Below are 23,731 nucleotides of genomic sequence, written 5' to 3'. Positions count from 1 at the left end.
AGTCTTGAAGGAACAATCATCGATCAAGAGAGAGATCAATTAAATCATCTCTGAAGAAAGGAAACATAGATACAAGGAGAATTCAGTGCATGTGTTCTGTACGAAAGGAGAGTGCATGCTGTGAGTGAATTCTGTAGAATTGCTTGTTGGTTTCTTTGTAATTCAATCTGATTGTTGATCAATAAAGATATAAGCTCCTCCCGTGGATGTAGGTCGATTCATGACCGAACCACGTAAATCGTGTCTTGAGAGTTATTTTCTTTTCTTGCTTATTGTGTATTTGAAAATCATGATTGATAACGTCTTCATTCTGTATAAGTGATCATAACCGAGTTGCTTGGGAGGTACAAAGAACATGATTCAATTTACAACAAGATGAAATGCTTTGAGCTTGATTGTGTTCTCCACATTATGGTTTGTTAACAACCATTTGCCTAATCATATATTGTGAGAACCCGGATTTTTTTCGAAGCAAAGCACCTCAAAAAGCTTGGGAAGTAGCTCAAAAAGAAGCCGAGGCAATGCAAACCTTGAGAATTGAGGGTATGTCACTCGGAAGAGGAAACCCTTAACTCACAAGCTAAAACCCTCAGCTCTAGGAAGCTCCAAAATTCTTGGAAAAGAAACCCTCAGCTCATAAACTAAAACCATCAGCTCAAGGAAGCTCATTGATTGTCGATGAAGAAATCCCTAGCTCATGAATTCAATATCCTAGCTCAAAGAAGCTCATCCTTTCTTGTCCTAAAAGAACCAAAATGGAGCTAGGAGAAGAGCTAAAGTATTGGACAAATTTAATGTGCAAAAAAATGACCTTTGAGTTAACCAAGAAGAGGAGCTAAAGGTTTGGACAAACTTATCGTGCAAGAGATTACCATTGAGTTAATCAAGGAAGGAGCTAAATGAGCTAAAGGTTTGGACAAACTTATTATGCAAGAAATAACTATTGATAAAACCAATGAAGGAGCTGCGGGAGGAGCTAAGAGCTAGGACATATTGATGATGCAGGAAATGACCCTTTAGAAAATCAAGATGACATTTAAGGAGTGCATGAGATTTTGAGCCACATTCATGACTAATCTAGAACTTGAAGAATGCATGGGATTTTGGATTTTCATGCTTGAAATTTTGTACCTACATCATGATCACATTTAACCCATTCTTGGAGGGCAAGATTTCGGCCAAGAGGAGCTAGGTTGAAGGTCCTTTTTCTTCTATAAATACCAACTCAAGGATGATAGAAAAGTGTACCAAAAAGCCTTGAGAAATTTCGGTTTTTCCCTTTCTCCCTCACTCTCCAAAAATTTTGGTTTCCCCTCACCCTCACAAGGCACGGCCGAAGTAAAGGAAGAAAAGGAAGGAAAGATTTCGTGCAGTCCAGAGTTGCTACCCGTGTCAAAGTGCTGCCCAACTAAAGACAGAGTTTGTTAGAGTTGCGCCGAAGTGCTGCCGAAAATTCAAGAGAGAACTTTGTACAAAAAAAATCTACAAATTGTAAGTGGGCTTTTGTTATATATTCGTTTGTATTTTTTAAACTTGAATATATATTATGACATGCATGATTTTGTGTCTCCATTTTCGAAAATATGAAGTCTGTCCGTTTAAAATTTCGATCGATTATATGCTCAGTCTGTTATTCGAAATTCTCTGATTCCGCTGAATCCTTTAAAACTCTGATATCTGAAACTTCTGATAAGTTCTATCTGATAAGTTCTGTCTGTTAATTCTGAAATCTTTGTTACACTGTTACGATTCAATTTGAAATGGAACGAGAATTGTGATTCTGTCTGGCCCCCAATGGTGGGTATAAAACCATTTCTGTCTGGCCCCCAATGGTGGATATAAAACCATTTCTGTTTGGCCCCCAATGGTGGGTATAAATCCATTTCCGTTTGGTCCCCAATGGTGGGTATAAAACCATTTCTTTCTGGCCCCCATCGGTGGGTATAAAACCTTGTTCTGGCCTCACCCCTTAGAGGACTAACATATTGAGGACAATTTGACCATGGAAATGAGATGAGTAACAGTGTTATGTCTGTTCCGATTTGTTTTGTTCTGAATTGTTCTGATCTGTTTCTGAATTGCTCTGAATCGTCTGATAACCTCTGTCTCATATTTGTTTAGTTTCTGTTATGATGAGTTAAAAGTAATAAGATTTGAAAGTTTGTTTAAGAAATGTTTTAAAGATTAAGTTCTATATGTATCATTGGAAAATCGATCGACCCCCACATGCTGAGTGTTTCCCAAAACACTCACCCCTTATAAATTTCAGATTAAAAACGAGGAACAACTGAATGAGGAAGAGCAAGATGCTTTTTGGTGATGGTGAATCAAGGATCGAGATCGAGATTCAAGAATTTTATTTTCCTTTGTTTAGTTCCGCATTTGCAACTCTGATGTATTTTAGTCTATTGTCAATGTAAAGACAATGTTTTATTTATGAAAATACTGGTTTTTCGGCATTTCGATACGAGGCTTAATTGTTTTCAAGTAATTGTTAAACAATGCCGGATGTCCAGACGCTTCGGACACGGGGCGTGACATTTAAGTGGTATCAGAGCCATCAGGTTCATAATCCCGCTGGGATTTTGACAGACAAAATTTGAAGATGTCAAATTTTGGCAAAAGCCTAGTACATTCTGAAACAAACTCTCACTCTTTCCAAAATTCTTTGAGAAATTCGAAATCTATTTCCTTCGATCGTTCTGTAAACTCTTAGTATCGAAAATCCCACGACAACATTGTTTGTGCCTTTCTATCCTTTATTCAATTATGAAATTTTACCTCAACGGATGCCTTCGTGCTCGTGCTCAATCCGTCCTTCGCAAGCGTCAACATACCATTGACACCCAAACACGAGAGATTGCAACCCTAAAGGATCAACTCGCTATAGAAAAACAAGAGAACAAGAACTCGTAAAGATCAAGAACCTACTTCAAACTGATATACAATGTCTCACCTATCGCCTTGATAGATCAAAGAGTTAGCTCGCCCTAACACTACGTAACCCATCTCACGTGATACGACCCCTAATCGAAAGTTGATAGTAAAGATTGAAACTGAGAAGGATCTTGCTCACCGCTCTCTTTATCAACATGAAGACTTTTCTAGCAAGCTAGAACGTTACATCTCCAAGCTTCATGATGATATGGATAGAATGCAAGAACAACATAACTATATGCACCTTGTCATGGAATACATGGAAGAAGAAGAAGAAGAAGAAACACCTATGGAAGTAGTGGAAAAAAAAAACAGTGATGATGAAGAGATGATAAAGTAGGTTGGACTGGTATTATGGTTAAAAGATATGAAAGAAAGAAGTGTAAAGATAAGCTTCCGACTTAAGATGAAATGTTTGATTCGGGGATAATAAAAATATGAGATAAGAATTATATAAGTTTTGATATTTAGATGCAAAAGTTGATTTTTATGTCAATAATTAACGGTATGGACATTTAAATTTTGGATATTAAGTGATAAATTTAAATATGTAAGATTTTGGAATATTTAATAAAGGTAAGAAACAATAACTTAAGTTAAGAAATTAAGGTCATTACCTTAGGTAAAAAAAAAAGATTTATGAGATATTGGTGGACATCGAGGGAAATGTAGCATGCATAATAGGTTCCGACTCTTCTTATAGTAAAAAGAAAAATAGGGGAAAGATTTGTGGAGAAAGACATCCAACGAAACTTGTTTGTATTAAAGCATGTTAGGCTCATAGTTTTGATTAAAGACAGATTTAGTAAAAGAAATTTTTTTTGAGGAATTAGTTTCTTCCGTACAAGGTTGAAAGAAATTTTAACGAGGTTATTGGGACTTAGGTCAATAGGCCGATAGGGAGTTATGTTCTAAGATTCTATATTGGTTTTAAGTTTTGAGATATTAATCGTGATAATTTTAAGATAGAATAAAATAAGTATGGATACACATATATTCAGTGCCGATTTTATTTAGTGTACTATGGTAAATTTCAACGTCATTCTGAGAATTGGTTGGTTGGACAAGAATCATGCAATGGTAAATGGTTCGGGGTAAGAATGCCAAACTCCAATCCAAGAATAAATCATATTTTATGGTAAGGATAAGGAACCGAAATCCTTCCTTTCTGCCTTTCAGATCTAGAAAAGCATGGAGTACGAGGAGAAGTCTAACTAGCAATAATGAGAGAAGCAAAAGAAGAAATTAGCTCAAGATATAAAATATTCCTGTGGTAGGGAGCTTCGGAAAGGTTACTTTGAATTATCTCAGACTGTGAAGTAAAATTCGAAAGTAACTTGATAGCTCGTGCTACACTAAAATCTAAGGAACCCTAGCAAATGGCTTCAGTTGAACTCAAGAAGCTAAAAGATCAATTCCAAGATTTGTTAGTAAAAAACAAATCAGACTAAGTGCCTCTCCTTGGGGAGCTTCAGTCTTATTGACACAAAAGAATGGTGAAAGCACAAGATAGTGTGTCGATCTACAAAGAACTCAATAAGATCAAGAACAAATGTCATTTTTCAAGAATAGATGACCTTTTCTGTAAAGGCCCTAAAATCCTTTACTTGGAAATTTGCGGAAAATTTAAAATTTTTCTTTTTAAATTATTAAAATTGCCTCCTTCATAAATGAACTTATAAATAAAGTTTGATGTTCAATGTGGCAGCGGAAGAATTAACATTTTTGAAATAACAGTAAAAAGTTTTCCAACAATAATTAAAACGTTTGAGCCATCAATTAAAAATAAATGCTGAACTGAGGTCCTCGGGTCCTACTACTGCCGACTCGAGCCTGCTCACTGGTCCCCGCCCTCGGCCCCGGCATCATCAGAACCTACAACAATCAAGTCTAGTGAGTCTAAAGACTCAACATGCATATATCGTAAATAACGAGTAAATACTATAGTAAAATTTCATGGAATAAAAATGTCGTGTCATGAGGCATATCGTAAAAGGGTCGTGTCATGATTAATTATAATACGTGCATAACCGAACTGAAAATATCATGGTAAAATGTTTGCTCCTTGGAGCCCTGTACTGAAATAGCCTGTAATAATTTTCCTGGTGAGATTATGGTATACGCAAGTGGCCCCTGCACTGAAACTGACCGGTAACTGGCGACCGGATAATAAAATGCTCCCATGACCGGTAACTGGCGACCGGATAAAATAGTAAACATCTGATCAGACTGTAGCCACAGTATACTGGGTGAAACAAACTCAACTGACCGGTGACTGACGACCGAATTTAGCAATAATCCCATGATAGTGAAATGGCCACAAGCAATATCGCATAATCTCAAAAATGAACATTTTATATATTTATGCACGTAATATAATTAAATGGCACAATTAAATATCTTGTAATAATTTACTGCTTGGATTGGATCGCTCCCAGGCTCGCTGCAACCCAAATATGTCATGAAAAATATGCAATAGATTTATGGGACCAAACTATGCAATAACATTCTAAAATGTGACAATTACGCCTACCGACTTCGTATTTAATCATGACTCCGAACCAACCCGAACCAACACTGAACCGTCATGTAGTCATGATTAAAATACGCCTAAAATGATAAAATAATGCTCCTAAAATGGTGAGGGCCGAAATCTAGGTGAATGGAGGCCAAAACAAGAAACCCTCTTTCGAGAGTCAATTTGGCACATCGCACCGTAAATTCTCGTACGACCTCAAAAATGAACCGAATTACAAACGGTCAAAAAAATGACCTTCCTAACTCAATGAGGCACTGTCCAGTCCAAGGCCATAGGCTAGAAGCCGACCAAGAACTCGAACGAGCCACTGAACCGTCACAGCAAGTTGCTGTCCAAAAATACAGCAGCTGTGCTTGGTTTGCTTGCATCGTTTGCCAGGCTAATGGCCATTGGGGCTTGAACCTCCAACCAAAACCTCTTACCAACGTCCCAAGGAATGATTCGAACCATGGCTAAGGGCTTTAGACCAGCCACAATTCGGAATATTCGAGCAACAATCGAAAAGATTCACCCGAGAGCACCTTTGCATGCGCGTGTGGTGTTTTGCTTTGCTTGCTGTCTCATCTCGTTCCAGTGGCCATTTGATTGACCATGGCACGATCTAGACATCTTGGGGCATGGTGTGAACTGTGGCTAAGGGCTTTAGGCCAACCAAGATCCACACCATTCCACCATACTCGAACCAACACATGCTGTCAAAATCAAAGGGGCCGAGAAGGGGAGGGGCTGTTCTTGCGTTTTATGTAAAAATTGATTAGCCATAGACCAAGCCACCAAAAGGGAGACTTAGTCACGTCTTAGACATGCTAGGAAAGTGATCTAATCATGGCTATAGGCCCCTAGGGCAGCCAAGATCCGATCTATTCCCTTATGACCGCAACATCAGATTTTCGAACACAAATGGACACAAATAGAGTTGCTGTCATTTTCGAATTTCCAGCAAGCATGGGGGCTGAAACAATGGACTAAAGTGATCCTAATCCATCCTAGAACATGTCTAGATGTTGCCTTGGGAGCCTGGAACCGAACCAATACCTGAAACCACAACATCAAAGAAAACCGTGAAGCTTGAAAAGAAAGGGGCCGAAATTCTGCATGTTGTTCTTTTCTGAAAATGCTGATGTATTTCGGTTTTTACATGAAAGGGGGATCATGAAACATAAAAATATGATAGTATGACTTGATTGAAGAGTCAAGGAAGAATATATGCATGCCTGGTTTCGTTTGAAAGAAAAACGAAAAGAAAAGACGATCCGGCGCGGAGGAGTGGAGCGTTTTGCTACCTAGCTTGTTACTGAATTTTTCCTCTTGTGTCTAGCTATGCAACCCATGGTTTTCTACCCTGAAATGGCTCTGATTTTCGAGATTAGGGAGATGGGGAAATGGTTAGGGGAGTGAGGGAGATGGGTGCAAAATATAAGGGACAAATCAAGACCAAGTCTCCCTCATTTTGAAATTTGAATTGGTTGATATCAAATGGCTTCTTGGATGGATCTAGAATGAGTGGCCGATTCTCTCATGCAAATCTAGACTAGGATAAAGATTAATAATTATTTAATTAAGGTTGATTAATAATTAAAAGGTTAGCATGCTAAAATAACAAAGAATGGGTCAAAGGGTGAGTTGGCATATCAATGCTTAATCAATTAAGGGTGGCCGAATTTACACAATAAAAATGAAGGGGAAATATTGTTTAGTTGATAAATTTTAATACCTTAAGAACCTTACCTATCTCTTAATTAATTTAGTGAACTAACTCCTTAATTAAGGAACTTAAATAAATTTATTTTCTACTCACCTCAAGTAATTAAATTAAATCCTCAAACCTCATTTTTAACTTAAATGAACTTATTTGCTAGCTAAAATAAATTCTGGAAATGATTTCTAAATCTTAAATTTTATCTCTAAAGTCCAACTTTAGTCCGGCCTCACTGAAATAACTGAAAGAATAAAATTAAAACTATTGAAATGAAATAATTAACTTTAAAGAAAGGCACTTTAAATACTCATGCAACAAAAATCATTTTAATTTAAATACTAGAATTATGCATGGTTTATACGTAGTCTAAGTTACGGGTTCTACAATTCTATCAGTTAAAAGGAAGCTAAGATCTTTTCGAAGCTCTATCTAAGGTCAAACTACCACAATTTAATGCCAATGCAGAGAATATTCCTAAAACAGCCTTAAAAAAGAAGGTTATGGACACTATGAGTTCACGATAATACCTTTTGGCCTGACCAATGCTCCAGCAACATTCATAGAACTCATGAACAGAGTGTTCAAGAAAATTTCTTGACAAGTTTGTGGTAGCATTTATTGATGACATTCTTGCATATTCAACAAGTTAGTAAGACCGCAAGGAAGATCTTCGTCTTGCTCTACCGATTCTCAGAGGAAAATAACTAAATACTAAATTTAAGAAATGTGAATTTTGATCAAAAAAATGTCACATTCTTCGGTCATATAATCTCTGAAATGGGCATATCAGTGGATCACCAATAAGGTGGAGGCAATCATAGACTGGCCTTGAGCGAATACTGGAATAGAATTTGAAGTTTTTGGGATTAGTTGGCTATTAAGAACATGTGTTGAAGGATTTTCTTCCGTTCACCAAGCTCACTCAGAAGAACTCTAAATTCAATTAGAGTGAAGAATGTGAGAAGAGTTTTTAGATCTTGAAAAAGAAACTCGTTTCTACCCTAGTATTAGTACTTCCCGAAGAAGGCAAGAATTTCACAATGATGCATCAAAAGAGGATTGTGATATGTTCTCATTCAAGAGGGCAAGTAATTGCCTATGCAACGATGAAATTAAAATCATGTGAGGAAAATTATCCAACACATGATAGTAGAATTAGCCACAATTATATTTGAGCCAAAGATCCAGATAATCAATTTCTTTGGTGGCAAATGTGTGAAATTTATTGATCATCAAAGCCTCAAATACTGTTCACACAAAAGGAATTAAACATGAGGCAAAGATGGTGGATCGAACTATTGAAGATATTTTAGGGCGTGTGGCATGGACCTCGGAGGAATTAAATAAACACCCCCCTTGATTGAATTTGCCGATAACAATAATTATCATGGAAGTATTGAAATCAGAGAGAAAGCTATCATGGTACTTGAATTGTTGATAAAGTAACTATTATCAAGGAAAAACGCAAGGCAGCTCATGATCGACAAAAGAGATGGGCTGATTTAAAGTGAAAACCGTTGGAGTTTGAAATCGGTGAGAAAGCTTACGATAACGTTTCCCTATGAAAAGAGTGGTTCGATTCAGCAAATCTAAAAAGCTAACTCCAAGATATGTCGACCCTTTCAAAATACTTGGGAAAAGTGGGAAACCTAGCTTATCGGCTGGCTTTACCACCAGGCATGTCAAGGATTGACAACGTCTTCCACGTCTCACAGCTAAGGAAGTATGTCTCAGATCCAATTCAGAATCTTAAAGTTGCATCGCTACTAAACGAAGGGAAGAAATCTCTATTCGAATAGTGGACACAAAAGACCAAGTGCTAAGACGCTAAACAATTTATATGTCAAGATACAATGGTCAAATAATATGAAACGAGAAACAACTTGGGAATTTGAAGAACGTATGCGCACTCGGCACCCTCACCTCTTTAAAGATTTATCTGACTCAAGTTTCGAGGTCGAAACTTCCAATAAGGAGGGTGGGATGTGAGAACCCGGATTTTTTCGAAGCAAAGCACCTCAAAAAGCTCGGGAAGTAGCTCAAAAAGAAGCCGAGGCAATGCAAAACCTTGAGAATTGAGGGTACGTCACTCGGAAGAAGAAACCCTTAACTCACAAGCTAAAACCCTCAACTCTAGGAAGCTCCAAGATTCTTGGAAAAGAAACCCTCAACTCATAAGCTAAAATCCTCAGCTCAAGGAAGCTCATTGATTGTCGATGAGGAAATCCCTAGCTCATGAATTCAATATCCTAGCTCAAAGAAGCTCATCCTTCCTTGTCCTAAAAGAACCAAAATGGAGCTAAGAGAAGAGCTAAAGGATTGGACAAATTTAATGTGCAAAAAAATGACCTTTGAGTTAACCAAGAAGAGGAGCTAAAGATTTGGACAAACTTATTGTGCAAGAGATGCCCATTGAGTTAATCAAGGAAGGAGCTAAATGAGCTAAAGGTTTGGACAAACTTATTATGCAAGAAATGACTATTGAGAAAACCAATGAAGGAGCTGCGGGAGGAGCTAAGAGCTAAGGACATATTGATGATGCAGGAAATGACCCTTTAGAAAATCAAGATGACATTTAAGGAGTGCATGAGATTTTGAGCCACATTCATGACTAATCTAGAACTTGAAGAATGCATGGGATTTTGGATTTTCATTCATGAAACTTTGTACCTACATCATGATCACATTTAACCCATTCTTGGAGGGCAAGATTTCGGCCCAGAGGAGCTAGGTGGAAGGTCCTTTTTCTTCTACAAATACCAACTCAAGGATGATAGAAAAGTGTACCAAAAAGCCTTGAGAAATTTCGGTTTTTCCCTTTCCCCTCACTCTCCAAAAATTTTGGTTTCCCCTCACCCTCACAAGGCACGGCCGAAGTAAAGGAAGAAAAGGAAGGAAAGATTTCGTGCAGTCCAGAGTTGCTACCCGTGTCAAAGTCCTGCCCAACTGAAGACAGAGTTTGTTAGAGTTGCGTCGAAGTGCTGCCGAAAATTCAAGAGAGAACTTTGTACAAAAAAATTCTACAAATTGTAAGTGGGCTTTTGTTATATATTCGTTTGTATTTTTTAAATTTGAATATATATTATGACATGCATGATTGTGTGTTGATAAACATCAAAATTGTACATTAATTAAATGTTTTATAATATAAATATATAGTTTTTGTTTTATTAAATATTTAAATATTATATGTTTTATAATAAATTGTATAAAATATAAATTGTTGTGTAATTATAAATTTTTACTATTTTTTACAGGTTCGATAAAACAAGAATAAAATTGGCGTTGCCAATGGGATTAAGATGATTCTTGGACCTGTAGAAAGTTGATGTTAATATCTACAATATTGGTGGCAAGCATGAGATAAAATCCTCTCACAATTGGGATCAAATTAAGCAGCAAATAAAGTTACCAAAGGAGTGGCAGTTTTACCATGCTCTAGTATTTTGACCATATCTCTCAAATTACTTGGTCAAAGGGTGCAACAATCAAAGTATCAACAAATTTTTGGTGCCGTTGCCGGGGAAGTATAATTTAATTTCAAGTCTATTTAATTTTGTTTATAGTTTATTTTTCTTTATTTGAATTTTTATTGCTTTTGTGTGTTTTTATTTTTTTGCATTTGCATTTGCATGAGCATTTGGTCACGTACACTTAGTGGTCGACTCATTCGAAATAACCCTTTATTTTTACAAAACATGGCGGAAGAACCCATCCAAGAAAATGAAGATGAAATTCAATCTCAACATGATCATGATAGACGAAGAACACTTAGAGATCACATGAATCCTACACGTACTAGTGCACCTTCATGTCTAGTTTTTCCCCTTGATGCATCTCATTTCAATTTTAAGCCTGGTATTATCCAACTTTTACCCAATTTTCATGGCTTAGATTCTGAAAATCCATACATGCATTTACGAGAGTTTGAAGAAGTGTGCAACACATATAATGATCTAAATTGTAGCATGAACACCATTCGACTTAAGCTTTTTCCTTTTTCTTTGAAAGATAAAGCTATAACTTGGCTACAAAATCTTAGATCGGGATCCATTCGAACTTGGGATGAATTGCAACAACAATTTTTGAAAAAGTTTTTTCCATCTCATAGAACAAATTCTTTCAAAAGGCAAATCATCACTTTCACTCAAAAACAAGGAGAAACTTTTTATCAGTGTTGGGATAGATACAAAGAATTGCTTAATCTTTGTCCACATCATGGTTTTGAAATTTGGAGAGTTGTTTCTCAATTTTATGAAGGCTTAACACCTAAAGATAGGCAAATGGTTGAATTTATGTGTAATGGAACATTTGAAGATAAAGATCCAAATGAGGCAATTGAGTGTCTCGATTCATTAGCTGAAAATGCTCAAAATTGGGACACTATAGGTACAATCGAACCATCAAACAAGATTTAATCTCCTACATCTGGTGGAGGTATGTACACTCTCAAAGATGAACATGATCTTCAAGCTAGATTTACCTCTTTGGCAAGAAAAGTTGAGGCACTTGAATTGAAAAAGAATGGTCAATTAAAATCTGTTCAAGAAATTGTGTGTCACATCTGTGATACAAGTGATCATTTTACAAAAGATTGTCCCACTTTGCCCTCTTTTAAAGAATGTCTCCATGAACAAGCCAATGTTTTGAACAATTTCAAAAGGCCAAATTTTGAACAATTTTCTCAAAATTAAAATCAAGGTTGGCGAAATCATCCAAATTTTAGTTGGAGGAATGATAATGCTGCACAATTTTCACAACCACATTTCCAAAATCAACAAAATTTTCAAAATTATGCACCTTATGTTCCTCCACCTAAAAAAAATTTGGAAGATACATTGAATTCTTTCATTGCAAAGCAAGAGTCTATCAATACTCAAACTGCTCAAATCCTGACAGATTTGAAAGATACTCTTGCTAAATTTGCATCTGCACTTAATGTTAATGAAAAAGGTAAATTTCCTTCACAACCTCTGCCTAATCCCAAGGATCATCATTCACAAACAGGAACTTCTAGAACTCAATCGATGGATCAGGTAAAATCTGTTATTACCTTTCGAAGTGGTAAGGTTGTGGAAAAATCCATTCTTGAACCTTGTGAAGATGATGATAAATCAACTCCAAAGGGTAAGGAAGTGGAACCCATAACTTGCGAAGAAGAGGTTCAACAGAGAGTGTCACCACCATTCCCTCATGCATTGAAAAATACAAAAAAATCAAATTTGAATTCTGATATATATGATATTTTTAAACAAGTAAAATTTAATATTCCTTTATTAGATGCAATAAAATAGGTACCATCATATGCCAAATTTTTGAAAGACTTGTCACTGTGAAAAGAAAATTGAATGTGAAAAAGAAAGCATTTTTAGCCGAACAAGTAAGTGCAATCATTCAAAATAATAATACTTTGAAATACAAAGACCCTGGTTGTCCTACTATTTCATGTATTATTGGAGAATGAAAGATTAAAAAAGCCTTGATTGATCTTGGAGCTAGTGTGAATTTACTTCCATATTCAGTTTATCAAGAACTCAATCTAGGCGAGTTAAAATCTACTTCGGTAACACTTTTACTTGCCGATAGATCTGTTAAAGTGCCAAGAGGTATGGTAGAAGACGTATTGGTCCAAGTTGATAACTTTGTATATCCTGTCGATTTCATAGTTTTAGATACACAACCTATCGAAGCTTGTAATGCAATTCCTGTAATTCTGGGTCGTCCATTTTTAGCAACTTCTAATGCCCTTATAAATTGTAGGAATGGAATAATGAAGTTGTCATTTGGTAACATGACCTTGGAGCTCAATGTTTTTAATCTTTGTAAGCAACCACATGACAAAGGAGATGAAAGTGAAGATGAAAATCTTATTGAAACTCTTGTGGAAGAAAACATTCAAGAAGGGAGTACTCGTGATCAATTAGATATTTGTTCAATTGAAACTGTTAAAGAAAATATTGAAATTGATCTTGATGATTTTATCAGGTATCACTCGTTACCAGGATCAGAGAAAGAATTTGATGCAAAATATGAGAACAAAGACGAACCACCCATATTGGAGTTAAAACCCCTGCCAGAAGAATTGAAGTATGCATTTCTTGGAGAAGATGAAACATATCCGGTGGTAATTTCTTCCAAACTAGAAAATGATCAAGAAGATAAATTAGTTGATATGCTTAAAAGACATAAAAATGCAATTGGTTGGACACTAAAAGATCTCAAGGGCATTAATCCACTAATTTGCACACACAAAATTCATTTAGAAGAAAATGTTAAAACATCTCAACAACCACAAAGGAGATTAAATCTACACATGAAAGATGTTGTGAAAACTGAAGTTCTCAAACTACTTGATGTTGGGATTATCTACCCTATTTCTGATAGTAAGTGGGTAAGCCCAACACAAGTAGTTCCAAAAAAATCTGGCATCACAGTGATAAAAAATGAAAAATGTGAATTGTTAACAAGCCGAGTCCCATCTAGTTGGCGGATGTGTATTGATTATAGAAAATTAAATGACGTCACTAGAAAAGATCATTTTCCATTACCATTTTTGGATCAAATTTTAGAAAGAGTAGCAGGTCATCCATACTACTGTTTTCTTGATGGATATTCAGGTTATTATCAAATTCCCATTGCACTCGAAGATCAAGAAAAAACTACATTCACATGTTCTTTTGGAACATTTGCATTCAGAAGGATGCCATTTGGTTTATGCAATGCCCCAACAACATTTCAAAGATGTATGCTAAGTATTTTTTGCGACATGGTTGAAAATTGTTTGGAAATTTTCATTGATGATTTAACTGTCTTTGGGAATACATTTGATAATTGTCTTGAAAATTTGGAAAAAATTTTAAAAAGATGCGAGGAAAAATGTCTTATTTTAAATTGGGAAAAATATCATTACATGATTACTTCTGGAATTGTTTTGGGACATGTCGTGTCATCTCATGGAATTGAAGTTGATAAAGCAAAAGTTGATGTCATTGCCAATTTAGCCCCTCATAAAACCATTAAAGAAATTCGCTCATTTTTGGGACATGCTGGATTTTATAGGAGGTTTATAAAGGACTTTAGTTTAATCTCTAAACCCATTTGTAACCTCTTAACAAAAGACACTGCATTTGAGTGGACTCAAGAATGTCAAAATGCTTTTGATAAAATTATTCGACATTTAACATCAGCTCTTATCATGCAACCTCCTGATTGGTCTTTACCATTTGAAATCATGTGCGATGCGAGTGATTATGCAGTCGGTGCAGTACTGGGTCAAAGAAGAAACGGTAAGCCTTATGTGATATATTATGCAAGTAGAACTTTAAACAATGCTCAAATGAATTACTCCACAACTGAAAAATAACTACTTGCTGTAATATTTGCATTAGATAAATTTCGTTCTTATTTGATTGGATCAACGACTATTGTGTTTACTGATCATTCTGCTATTAGATATTTGTTGACCAAACAGGATGCAAAGCCACGACTGATACGATGGATTTTGTTACTCCAAGAATTTGACATTGTGATCAAAGATAAAAAAGGAACCGAGAATGTCGTAGCCAATCATTTATCGAGACTAGTAACAGGATCATCTTGTGAAATGACACCAATTAACGATAATTTTCGTGATGAACATCTATTTTCAGTTACTACTACACATTGGTTTGCTAACATAGTAAATTTTCTTGTGACAGGAAAAATGCCACCGCAATGGAGTTCCCAAGATAAAAGAAAATTTTTGAATGAGGTAAAAAACTTTTATTGGGATGATCCGTATCTGTTCAAGTATTGTCCAGATCAAATTTTTCGACGTTGCATACCCGACAATGAGGTAAGTAGTGTCATTAAATTTTGTCATTCAGAAGCATGCGGAGGACATTTTTCTTTAAAGAAAACGGCTGCAAAAATCTTGCAGTGTGGATTTTATTGGCCCACTTTGTTTAAAGACACCCACGAAATCTGCAAGATCTGTGAAAATTGTCAAAAATTGGATGCGATTTCAAAAAGAAACATGATGCCTTTGAGTCCTATCATTGAAATTGAAATCTTTGACTGTTGGGAAATTGATTTTATGGGACCTTTTCCATCATCGTTTGGATACTTGTATATTTTAGTTGCAGTTGATTATGTTTCCAAATGGATAGAGGAAATTCTATGTCGAAAAAATGATCATAAAATCGTCATCAAATTTTTAAAAGAAAATATTTTTAGTAGATTTGGAATTCCTCGAGCCATGATAAGTGACGGGGGAACTCACTTTGTTAATAAACCATTTGCTTCATTAATGAAAAAATATGGTATTACTCATAAAGTAACTACTCCTTATCATCCTCAAACAAATGGACAAGTTGAATTAGCTAATAGGGAGATAAAGCAAATTTTGGAAAAAACTGTTAACTCAAATAGAAAAGATTGGTCTCTGCGACTTAATGATGCACTTTGGGCATATCGAACAGCTTTTAAAACATCATTGAATATGTCTCCTATAGGTTGGTTTATGGAAAACATTGTCATTTGCCTGCGGAATTGGAACATAAAGCTTATTGGGCGATCAAAACTTTAAATTCAAGCATGGATGATGCCAAAAAATTGCGTAAATTGCAACTTAATGAACTTGATGAACTCAGAAATGACGCGTATGAGAATTCAAGGATTTATAAAGCAAAAATCAAATCATTTCATGATAAAACAATTCTTAGAAAATCTTTTGAGATTGGTAAAAAAGTTTTGCTTTATAATTCTCGACTTCACATATTCCCAGGAAAATTACGATTAAGATGGACAGGCCCATATGTTGTAAAGCATGTGTATACTTATGGAGCTGTGGATATTGAAAATCCTAAAAATTGTGATATTTTTAAAGTAAATGGACAAAGGCTTAAACCATTTTTAGAAAATGAAATCTTTCAAGAAGAGTTTATTTCCCTTTCTGATCCTTGATTTTTTTTTGTGTTGCATTTAAGTTTGTTTGTTTTTATTTCAGGTTTTCTTAATATTTTTATTTTTCCAGTTAAATGGCGGATAACGGTATTCCGTGACTCTCATACTCGGTTAAATCAGTTTCCCACAATTGCTGATACAAAAATAAAAAAAATCATTTCTTTTCTTTTCAAAATGGATGAAATTCTCTCAAAAATTTGTAAATATTTTCCCTCTGTTTCTGAAAATGTTCTAAGAAAAATTTTTGCAGGAAGGTGTGAAAGATTGAGATTGCTAATGCAAAAAGAATTCCAGAAGATATTCGTCTTGTAATAGAAGCTAAGGTCCGATTTGGAGGAGAAGTTCCACAATCATTGCTCATTCGGTATTTGCCTGGATTAGGAAAAAGCACTTATGCGAAAAACGAAGGGCCAAAAGTTTAGGGGTTTGTCATAAGTGTGCAAGATGGACTTGTGACAAACGATGCAGATCTTTGGGATGTGTTTCCAATAACAGAGAAGATAAAATTGGTTTCATTAAGAATGGGCTGAGTAAGGAGTCTTTAGATAACATCTTATTGACTCTTGAGACGCATTCTAGTGGACATGTGCATATTGAACTTCTCTGTTTATGGAAACAATTCCATGATGAGTGTCATAGTCTCGGGAATCCGACTAAAAAAGACCCTGTTTGCCAATTTATAAGAAAATTGGATGGGAAGCATATCCTCGACTCATAGAAGGCGTTGAAGCCGTTTCTGGACGTAAAACCAGAGGAAAATTGTGAGCCACAATCACACTACTGTTTATATGCATGTGTGTCATTATTGTTTTTACTATTTATTCTGTTTACAGCTGTGACCCATAGTTTTGTCATGATAACATATTACCCCTATAAAATCTCTCATCTTTTTCTCTATTTTCGCAGACAAAAAAAAAGAAAGTAAAAACATGGCTGGATCCTCTGCACAAACATTGAAAAATATTTGTGTATTTTGTGGGTCGAGTCCTGGAAAAAATGAAGTGTTTGTAGAAGCGGCGAATAATCTTGGAAATATATTGGCTGAGAGAAAAATTCACTTGGTATATGGGGGAGGTAATATTGGGTTAATGGGACCTGTTTCAACATTTGCTCATCTTGGAGGTATTCAGGTTTTGGGTATTATTCCTACAGCTTTAGCTGAAGGAAATATCACAGGTGTTACGATTGGGGAGGAATTAAAAGTTTCTTCTATGTATGAAAGAATCACTCAAATGATTGAAAATTTTGATGCTTTTATCGCACTACCAGGTGGTTTTGGTACATTAGAAGAAATTTTTCACACTGTTTTTTAGGCACAACTTAATATCCATAATAAACCTGTGGGCTTGTTGAATATCAATAATTATTTTGACAGTTTGTTGACATTTCTTGATAAAGCTGTGGAACAGAATTTCATTTCAGAAAATTCACGACGGATGCTCATCTGTGCTTCGACTGCCGACCAATTAATTGATGATTTGGAAGCTTTTGTTCATAAGCCTGATCCGATGATAACAAAGATCAATTGGTCGCAATCAAGCAGTAAGAAAAGGAAGTTGGATCATCGATTCAAAAGTCGTGGATTTGTTTATGTTTGTTTCAGTTTGTTATCTTCAATAAAATTCCAGGTGATATCTCTTTCATTATGTACTCTTTATTAATAGTTATTTTGACATTAGAGACAATGTCATATTCTGATTGGGGGGAGAACAAACTTATAAAAATAAATAAATAAAAAAAATAATATATATTATTTTAAAATAAAATCATGTTTATTGTTTGTATCTTAGTAATTTTTGCAAAAATGTCATACATTACATATTTGAAAGATTTAAATTAGAACATGCATTAATCTATTTAAGAATGTTTAATTTTTTATTTGAAAAAAAAGTCAATTTTAATATTCTGATCAATATAAAAATATGATTTATGAAATCTTTTTGAGTGATTAACCATTGTGATAAAATCAGGTATTAAAGTATATGGCCCAAGATATGCCCTATAAGAGTGCCTATAATTTTAAACTCGCACATATTTTGTGAGTGAGTGGAGAGGACTAAGAAAACAGCTTTCGAGCCTTTATTGATCATGAGAGAGACTATCTATTGTTTAGATCTTGAGTTCTTATTTTGAAGAAAAAAAAGTAATATTTCCTGAAAAAAAAGGGGAGAAAAATACAAAAAGAAAGATATTGAAGATCTATGTAATTTTAAGTTATATGCTACGACCCATATATCTCTCATAAAAAAAAAAACAAAAAACAAAAAAGAGAGAGAAATTTATTGTACAAATTAAATAAATATGTGGTCAAGAAGCATAAACTTAGTCTGATTCCATGATGTTATGCAAAAAAAAAATATCAGGAAAAAATATATAATAAGAACAACTAGATTTTGAATCAATGGATTTTCTATCTTTTGATTAGTTTGGCTCGTTTGTCTGTCTGCATTCTGTAAACCATTTTTCTGAGCATTTATCTGTATTCCAACTCCATGAGAGAAATCGTTGCCATAAATTGAAACATTTATTAACCTGTGAGGATATGGAGTTGAGACTCTTACTAGGAATTTCTGAAGGTCGAGTACATTTAACTACCTGAAATAAGCTTTGAACTGATCATCTCAAATTATTTCATAAATTAAAATTATGATGATCTTAATATAACTTTGACAGTTTTCAAATTTAATTTAAACACTTAGATAGTTTTGATTACATTTCTATTTAAATTAATCAATATGTTTTGTATTGCTATTAACGCTTAAATTGCTAGGGACTAGCAATAAGCTGGTTGGGAGGTGTGATAAACATCAAAATTGTACATTAATTAAATGTTTTATAATATAAATATATAGTTTTTGTTTTATTAAATTTTTAAATATTATATGTTTTATAATAAATTGTATAAAATATAAGTTGTTGTGTAATTACAAGTTTTTACTATTTTTTACAGGTTCGATAAAACAAGAATAAACTTGGCGTTGCGAATGGGATTAAGATGATTCTTGGACCTGTAGAAAGTTGATGTTAATATCTACAATATTGGTGGCAAGCATGAGATAAAATCCTCTCACAATTGGGATCAAATTAAGCAGCAAATAAAGTTACCAAAGGAGTGGCAGTTTTACCATGCTCTAGTATTTTGACCATATCTCTCAAATTACTTGGTCAAATGGTTTGAAAAAAATATCACAACTAGACAACTCAATTATCCACATGTTTCTTTTTATGTGAAGAAGCAAATTCGGAGAAGAAGATTTTCAAAAGTGATGTGTAATATAATATAATATCTTGGAACATCAATAAAGCCTTTTGTGTAAAAAAATAATATTTTATTTGTGGTTGTCTCCCCAAATTTGGCTATAAATAGTGGTGCATTGTAATGTATTGAGATATCCCTCATTCTATGAACAAACCTTTGAGTTCATAATATTTCTCTCTATATTTTTCCTTTATTTCTTCATTTAAATATAATTAACATGTTAATTTCATATTCAAAGTTTTACACTTTGAATAATGAATAGCTAACTTCCTAAAGTTGAGATGAAAAGGTGAAACTCTTGGCATGATAATAAGGTTACTAAAAGGTAAGAATCTATGTTTTATATTATTTAATCTTTATTTATTGTTTATGTTATATTTATTTCTTTAAACATTTTTATACCCTACTTATAAGTGGGAGTTTTGATTTATTGTTGCTATATGTTACACTAAATTCTTTGAACCATTTAAATGTTAGTTTGGTATTACCAACCATTTAAAGTGGATGCCTTGATTTATTATATATAAATATATTATAATATTAAATTCTTGGAACCATTTAAATGTTAGTTTGGTTTTACCAACCATTTAAATTGGATTCCTTGATTTATTATATATGAATATATCATAGTATTAATTTATTGGTACCATTTAAAGTGGGAACCTTGATTTAATGTTTACAAATATATATAGCACAATAAATACTTGACCACATTTATAAGTTTTGGTATATATTATATACTTATAAGATAATAATATATAACATAATATAATATGATTATTTAATATATTGAAACCATTTTATTAAGTGGATTTCAATATTGTTCGTTAATGTTAACTTTATTTAAATACCAAGAGTGGATCCTTTAATCTCAACTACTTACAATAAAAAATTATCAATTAAAGATTCAAACAACTAAAAGAAAAAATAAATAAAAATACATTGTAGTGGACTTGTAAATACCTTAGCTTCCTCGTGGATACGATATTCGAACTCATCGAATTATACTACTTGTGGACAACCTGTTCTTGGTAGTGCAACAATCAAAGTCGCAACATGTGTCTCCATTTTCGAAAATATGAAGTCTGTCCGTTTAAAATTTCGATCGATTATATGCTCAGTCTGTTATTCGAAATTCTCTGATTCCGCTGAATCCTTTGAAACTCTGATATCTGAAACTTCTGATAAGTTCTGTCTGATAAGTTCTATCTGTTAATTCTGAAATCTTTGTTACACTGTTACGATTCAATTTGAAATGGGACGAGAATTGTGATTCTGTCTGGCCCCCAATGGTGGGTATAAAACCATTTCTGTTTGGCCCCCAATGGTGGGTATAAAACCATTTCCGTTTGGTCCCCAATGGTGGGTATAAAACCATTTCTGTCTGGCCCCTATCGGTGGGTATAAAACCGTGTTCTGGCCTCACCCCTTAGAGGACTAACATATTGGGGACAATTTGACCATGGAAATGAGATGAGTAACAGTGTTCTGTCTGTTCCGATTTGTTCTGTTCTGAATTGTTCTGATCTGTTTCTGAATTGCTCTGAATCGTCTGATAACCTCTGTCTCATATTTGTTTAGTTTCTGTTATGATGAGTTAAAAGTAATAAGATTTGAAAGTTTGTTAAAGAAATGTTTTAAAGATTAAGTTCTATATGTATCATTGGAAAATCGATCGACCCCCACTTGCTGAGTGTTTCCCAAAACACTCACCCCTTACAAATTTCAGATTAAAATCGAGGAACAACTGAATGAGGAAGAGCAAGATGCTTTTTGGTGATGGTGAATCAAGGATCGAGATCAAGATTCAAGAATTTTATTTTCCTTTGTTTAGTTCCGCATTTGGAACTCTGATGTATTTTAGTCTATTGTCAATGTAAAGACAATGTTTTATTTATGAAAAAGACTGGTTTTCGGCATTTCGATACGAGGCTTAATTGTTTTCATGTAATTGTTAAACAATGCCGGATGTCACAGACGCTTCGGACACGGGGCGTGACATATATAATCTCATGCATTTACTCCGTGCTATAAAAACTTCGATTTGGATTGTTCATGTAGAATGCAATGCGAAAAGCTGAAGCTGCTGGTAACAAAGATTGCCCTGTAAGATTTCATTAGTTGGTTCTCCATCGTGTGTGTTGAATACTCAGACATTTGATAAGGTAACATACATTTCCTCTTTAAAACATGTCATGTAGTTTCTAAGTCGGTCATCTGGATTTTAGTTGAATAGTCCGCTAGTGTAGGAACAAGGAATAGAGACACTAAATAGAGCAATCGCAGCTTGCACCAAATAAATGGAGCATCAAAAGGGGAGACTCACAGTAAAAACAACACCAAGACCTCTATTTTCTTTTAATCTAGAATTGCCACTTTTTGTTTTCTTTTATCATCGAACAAACTCTTAATTCGTGAGCTGGCCATATAATTTCTTGAATTTGTTTTTTGTTTTTCTTTTTCTTTCGGTACTCAATGAACTTAGATGAGTGAAAGAGGATGTTTGCGGAACAAATAGCTTGCCTAAACCTCGCAGATGATGATGTGAGCGGCGGTGATGATACTGATACGATGGAGGAATGAAATTCAATGAAAAAGATGATCCAATAATGTAAGATGGCTACAAGCTGGGAGAAGCTGACACCAAGTTTTGGGAAATTTTTGTCCTCTGCTTGTTTAGTTTCTCTTGAAATCACCCACTAAACATTGGAACAAAGTAGGAAACTGATATAAAAAAATTTAATGATCTTGCTGCATTAATGTATGTGAATGACAAAGGGAAGTTTTACCATCACAAGGGGAGAATCGCAGTAAAAACAACACAAAGATCAGTAAGCTCCATTTTCTTGTAATCTTGAATTGCCACTTTTTGTTTTCTTTTATCTTTGAACAAACTGTTAATTTGTGATATGGCCATATAAATTCTTGAATTTCTTTTTCTTTCTCTTTTTCTTTTTCTTTTTCTTTCGGCACTCAATGAATTTAGATGACTGACCGAGAGGATAAATTGTTTGCTGAACAAATAGCTCAACTAAACCTCGCGGATGATGATGTGAGTGGCGGTGATGATACTGATGATGATGAAGGAATGAAATTCAATGGAAAAGATGATCCAATAATGGAAGATGGCTACTAGCTCGGAGAAGCTGACAACAAGTTTTGGGAAATTTTGCCCTCTGCTTGTTTAGTTTCTCTTAAAATCACCCCCTAAACATTGAAACAAAGTAGGAAACTGACAAAAAATTTTGTAAATTTTTTTGAATGATCTTTGTTGTATCATGTATGTGAATGACAAAGGGAATTTCACCATCACTAGGGGAGAGACCGTAAAAACAGCACCAAGAGTAAGCTCCATTTTCTTGCAATCTGAATTGCCACTTTTTGTTTTCTTTTATCTTTGAACAAACTGTTAATTTGTAAGCTGGCCATATAGTTTCTTGAATTTGTTTTTCTTTTTCTTTCTGATGAACTTAGATGACTGAACGAGAGGATAAATTGTTGTCAAACAAATAGCATGACTAAACTTCGCAGATGATGAGGTGAGCGGCGGTGATGATACTGATGATGATGGAGGAATGAAATTCAATGAAAAGATGATCCAATAATGAAAGATGGCTACTAGCTTGGAGAAGCTGACACCATGTTTTGGGAAATTTTTGTCCTCTGCTTGTTTAGTTTCTCTTGAAATCACCCACTAAACATTGGAACAAAGTAGGAAACTGATATAAAAAAATTTATTGATCTTGCTGCATTAATGTATGTGAATGACAAAGGGAATTTTGCCATCACAAGGGGAGAATCACAGTAAAACCAACACAAAGATCAGTAAGCTCCATTTTCTTGTAATCTTGAATTGCCACTTTTTGTTTTCTTTTATCTTTGAACAAACTGTAATTTGTAAGCTGGCCATATAAAATATTGAATTTCTTTTTCTCTCTCTTTTTCTTTTTCTTTCGGCACTCAATGAATTTAGATGACTGAACGAGAGGATAAATTGTTGTCAAACAAATAGCACGACTAAACTTCGCAGATGATGAGGTGAGCGGCGGTGATGATACTGATGATGATGGAGGAATGAAATTCAATGAAAAAGATGATCCAATAATGGAAGATGGCTACTAGCTTGGAGAAGCTGACACCAAGTTTTGGGAAATTTTTGTCTCTGCTTGTTTAGAGCCCAAAATCATTACACGTAAAACCCACATATTTATTTAATTGTTAAAATTAATTATTTAAGTTTAAAATGATTTTAGAGATACAGGATTTATGAATTTGCATTATTTTAAATTATTTATGTTATGTGATGCACGTTAAATTCTTGAGTTTCATGTTTCAGGCGATTATTCGATGCGGG

General features: G+C 34.5%; 1 long non-coding RNA gene across 1 annotated transcript; it reads left to right on the top strand.

Moving 5' to 3' along the window:
* Positions 1-373: 373 nt before the first annotated feature.
* On the top strand, positions 374-21,733 carry LOC142554992 (uncharacterized). The gene is made up of 3 exons (XR_012822295.1): positions 374-414; positions 21,439-21,542; positions 21,627-21,733. It is a non-coding gene; the product is annotated as an uncharacterized LOC142554992 (long non-coding RNA).
* Positions 21,734-23,731: the final 1,998 nt, after the last annotated feature.

This window comes from Primulina tabacum, chromosome 9, assembly GCF_025594145.1.
Source record: "Primulina tabacum isolate GXHZ01 chromosome 9, ASM2559414v2, whole genome shotgun sequence".
In the NCBI taxonomy this organism is placed as follows: domain Eukaryota; kingdom Viridiplantae; phylum Streptophyta; class Magnoliopsida; order Lamiales; family Gesneriaceae; genus Primulina; species Primulina tabacum.
The sequence above is the reverse complement of the archived record's forward strand: the minus strand, read 5'-3'. Positions and strand labels throughout refer to the sequence as shown.